The sequence below is a fragment of the Lepidothrix coronata genome, unplaced genomic scaffold (genome assembly GCF_001604755.1).
Source record: "Lepidothrix coronata isolate B3197 unplaced genomic scaffold, Lepidothrix_coronata-1.0 Scaffold305, whole genome shotgun sequence".
Classification (NCBI taxonomy): domain Eukaryota; kingdom Metazoa; phylum Chordata; class Aves; order Passeriformes; family Pipridae; genus Lepidothrix; species Lepidothrix coronata.
The window spans coordinates 225,432-230,601 of NW_016690485.1; positions in this window are offsets into that span (position 1 = coordinate 225,432).

Here is a 5,170-nt window from a genome sequence, read left to right on the forward strand (position 1 = left end):
CCTCCCCTGGCACAGCCTGAGGCCGTTCCCTCTCCTCCTGTCCCTTGTTCCCTGGCAGCAGAGCCCGACCCCCCCCGGCTCCCCCCTCCTGTCAGGTAGAAAATAACCTCGTGCTTCTCCCCCTCACACTGGAGCTGTCACTGAGCAGATCTTCCCCTCTCGCCTCTGACCCTTCCCCTCCTCCCCCACCAGATGAGTGTTTCCCCCGAGGTCCAGGACTGGGGTGGTCTCAGATGCCCTGAGCTGTCCTGGCTCTTTCCTGCTCCCTGCCTGGGAATTTCTAATATCTGGTTTGTTTTTGGAACTGCTGATCACTGAACTGTGTTGTAACACTGTCAGAGCAGTGACAGCTTGTTCCTGAGAGATAATTTTCAGCCACCAGCCTGTCATCTTCCATGTGACGTGCCCCGTGCTCTCCCCAGTGCATCGCTGCCTGTTCATCTCAGCTGCTTTTGCAGTAAAATCTCCTGGTTTGTTGTTCAGTGACTCAGTCGAACCAGGTGTCACATCCCACTCCCACGTGGAAAGGAGCACCCAAGAGTCGCAGATGCCCGTGGTTAAACGAGGATGGCAAAAGCCAGAAGGGTCCAAAAAACAAAGCTCTCCAAGTTTAATTGGCCGACTCCACCCTCCGTGTGGAAATTGGGGCGTGTTTTCCCCCTCTTTCTAATGGTGAGAGAAACAGAAGAGTAGAAAGAAAGAGGGAAGAAGGAGAGTGTGAAAGAGAGCTTGGATAGGAGAGGAAAGGGAATCACCCGTCCTGGCTCCAGCACTGGTCTGACCAACAGGGTGTCCACGGTCCTGGGGTCCCCCCTGCCCAGGCTTTGGGGGGGCACCTTTTTGTAGGGAAGTTTCCCCCCCCTCCCCTGGGATCGGGTTTCTTGCTCTTTATGTAAACGAGTGAGCACGTGCAGTCTGTTCTTCTGGACCTTTCTGGGAATGGCTTGAGGGGTTTTGAGGGTCTTTTGGAGGTCTTGATCCCCCTCTACCGGACTGACCCTCAGCTGACAGTTCGTGCCCCCTCCATGACCTGTTTCTGCGCTGGTGCTGTCCCTTGTGTTGTGGGGTCACCACGGACAGGAACAGGGAAGTTGGCCCCCAAAAGGTGCTGTCCCAGAAAGGTGCTGCCCCACCTTGGTACAGCCCCTTCCCAGTCACATCCTGGTGGCCACATCCTGGTCCAACTCTCTTGCTTGAGTGGCCATCGGAGTTTGAGGCACAGCAACACATTAACCCCTTCCTGCCCGGGCTGCTGCCCCATGGTCTGCTGCAGATTTTTACAGCTGGTCCTGGAGGGATTTAATATTATCAGAAACTCGGTTGACTTGATGTTTTCCTCTCCCTTTCCCAGACAAAATTTGTTGAAAAGCAGAAATCAGAGAACCACAGAAGTTTCGGGTTGGTGGGCACCTTAAAGGGCATTGCCCACCCCCATGCCCTGCCACACCTTCCACTGGCCCAGGTTGCTCCGAGTCCCATCCAACCTGGCCTTGGACACTTCCAGGGATGGGGCTTATCCAAGTGTGTGTGGATTCAGCCCTTTGTTCCATCTCCTGTGACCTTGTCCCACACAGACACCATGTTTGTGGTTGTGCAGATCCCCCCATCTCTCCAAAAAGCCTCTCAGGGTGTTCCATGGGAACGTGCAGACCTTGTCCTTGCAGGGAGGGCTCAGTGCTGCTGGAGAAGGCAGATCCCACCAGGGAGGGCTGAGGGGGTCCCACGTGGCTCCCCACTGCCACAGGGGCCACAGGGATTGTTATGATCAGCATCATTAACGAGCAAACAAGCAAAGGCACTGCATGTATAAAGGCAAGAATTAATTGTTGGTGCCATTGACAACAGGCCAACACTAAAGTCAGTGTGAGTCCAGAGCCAGTTATTGCAGAAAAAAGAGCTAAATTAATATTTCTCTACAGAAAAAAGTAGTAATAATAATAATAAATTAAGATTGTGATACACACTCTTCCCAATTTCTACCTCTTTGCTGGGGTCACCCTCTCCCTGCTCCTTGGGGTCCTGAGCTTGGTGACTTCTGTTTGGTGGTGGATGATACACAGAGCCACAAAAACCTGGAGTCCTTCACAGGGAGTCATGATGTTGGTGTTTGTGGCTTCTTCTGCCTCCCCCTAGGGCCCACTTTGTGTCTGTTTTACCTTTGATAATGTGATTCTACAGCTTGCTTTCCCCTCACTGCTCTGCAAGCCCACAATACCGACATTTCCTAGATCTGATGCATGTTTTCATGTCAGGTGCTTGTTCTTTGCTCTCTTTGCCACCCCCAAGGCATTTTTGCCCCACTCTGAGCTTGTATTTCCTTAACTGACTATTCCAGAGTTGTTTTATAGCCATGAGTTATACATAGTTGTATAATATAACAGTTACACACACACATATATATATATTATATATACAGACAGTACCAGCCTGTGCCTGTCTGTCATCACCTCATGCCTGTGCCCCTCTGTGTCACACCCCTGTCCCCCCTCCCTGAGGCCCTGCCATCCTGCCAGGTGTGTATTTCCCAGCACTACACGGGCTGTTGAAGGCATAAACATCTCCCTCAGCACCGAGTGTTGCTGTTCTCTGTGTGAAACCGGAGCCACACGTGCAACGAGGAGCAAAGAGCCACTGCCACAGTCTGAATAAAAGTTGCCTTCGCTCTTAAATGTGGTAAAAACAAAGGCCCAGGACAAGTCCAAAGGGAGAAAACCTGGTGTGGCTCAGTCCCCAGTCCTTGCAAACTCAGTACAGAGCCCGTGGCCAGCGGTGGCCCTGGGCTGTGGGTCACTGTGCAGGACCCCTGTCACTGTGCTTGGGACACAGAACCACAGGGATGGAATCCTTTGGCTTGGGAGGGAACTTAAAGCCCATCCAGTTCCAACCCCTGCTGTGGGCAGGGACACCTTCCACCAGAAGAAAACAAAATTCCAAAAAACCAAGGAACAAACAACCCCCTTTGCTCTCTGTAAATCACAGACTCCCAGCTGACGTGGGGAAGGTGTTTCCCTGAGGCTTTTGCTGATTGCAGCTCCCAGGGGGAGGCTGGAAGTGGCATCAAGGCTTTCTGAGCGGGATGAGAGAGTGGGGTAGCAGACAGAGACGTCTGGGTGTTGATAATCTTCCTGCAATCAGAACACTTTGAGGACTGGGAGACGTGAGGTTGCTTAGAAAGTCAATCCCACAGAATTCAAACACTCGGCTGAGTCACAACAGCCCGTTGTTATCATTAACAATAATTAGCAGGAATAAAACAGCACTTGGGGACGGACCGTGCAGTTGCCTTGGGGCTGAGCAGATTTTGCCCACAGATTTTGGGTTAAATTTCATTGTAATTGGTACTTTTATTCCATACGAGAACGTCTGGCCAGAAAGGAGAATTGGAAAAGGGTTTGGGGCCCTGCTGGGCATGAGTGACTCCAGCTTCAGGAGACCTTGCAGTGAAGGTGGTTGGTGGTGGGTAATCAGGGTGCTGGGTCTTTGGGCTGCTGGGTCTCAGGAGTGCTGGGTCTCAGGGGTGTTAATCTTTGTGGGTGCTGGGGTTCTTAGGGGTGCTGGGTCTTTGGGGGTGCTGGGTCTTTGGGGTGCTGGGGCTCTCAGGGGTGCTGGGGTTCTCAGGGGTGCTGGGTCTTTGGGGGTGCTGGTCTTTGGGGGTGCTGGGTCTTTGGGGTGCTGGGGTTCTCAGGCTGTGCAGGGCAGTGGTTCCCCAGCAGTCCTGCACTGGTGAGAACATGTCTGGGCACTGGGTCCAGTCTGGGTCTCTCAGCAGAGCAGGCAGTGAGGGGCTGGAGGTGCTGCAGTGGGGGCTGTGTGGGTTTTAGCACCAATCCATCTGCTTTGTCCTCAGGGAGATGTATTTCATCCCCACTTTCTCCACCATTGAGGGCCAGGGCCTTGAACACTTGCACCTGCCACACCTGTGCTGTGCAATATCCAGCACCACAGTGACCAGCCTGTCCATCATTCACAAATTCAGGAAAAATGCTTCTCCCACTGTTCACACCCTCATGGCCACCCATGATGAACCCCACTGTGTGCAGAGCAGAACCCAAATGGGTCAGCATCAGACCACCAGAAAGCTGCAGGTAGCCAGATGTGACTCCACAATCGTGGTGGGGGCTGGATCAGAGCTGGGGGGTCTGTCATGGTGGCACATGTGGGTGGGCAGGGGCTCACAGGGGGTGGGGGGGTCCCAGAGCTCAGAAAGGCAATGAGAATGACATTAAAAACTTGTCACCTGGTGCCAACTGGAGTAACTGCAAAGACTTGGGCAATAAAATTCCACTTGAGGGGTGTGAACTCTCATGATGGTCTTTAAGGTCACTCCCAACCCAAACCATTCCATGATTCCATGACTCTGTGTGTGCCATTTTTAGGGTCAGATGCAGTTCTGTGCATCACATGCCTGAGATGTTATTAATTAGGAGAGATGCCCATACCCTGAGTGATGTCACCACATTCATACTCGAACCAAACATAATTTCCTCTATTGATTTTCCCCTCACAAAAACATCTAGTGGAGAACAAGGCTGTGCTCATGTCTTTGCTAAAAAAAGAATTAATAAATGCCCCAATAAAGTCTCAAATGCTGCAGCAGAGTGCTGGATATCCACTGCTCCTGTGCCAGGGAGATCAGCATTTTCCATCAGTAATCAGGGAGCAGAGCTGCAGGGATCACAGGGGCCAGGCAGGGTTATCAGAGAGAACAGTTATTCTTGGGGGCACAAAGGAGAGTTAAAGTTTAACCAGCAAAGCAAAAGCAGCTTTCAGAGATCAGCAGTTTTAGGGACCAGGTCTGTGGGTTGCAGAGGAGCTGACAAGGGAGGGAGGTCCTTGAGGTGGGGTTCCTGCTGGATGAATCATCTCAGACACACTGGATAAGCTGTGAGATCCACCATGAGATAGGTTTGCCATAGGTCTGTCCTGGGTTTGAGGCATGAATGTAAAGGCACATCACAGAATCATGGAATCATAGAATCATGGAGTGGTTTGGGTTGGAAGGGACCTCAAAGCCCATCCAGTCCCACCCCTGCCATGGGCAGGGACACCTTCCACCAGCCCAGGTTGCTCCAAGCCCCGTCCAACCTGGCCTTGGACACTTCCAGGGATCCAGGGGCAGCCACAGCTTCTCTGGGCAACCTGTGCCAGGGCCTCCCCACCCTCCCAGCCA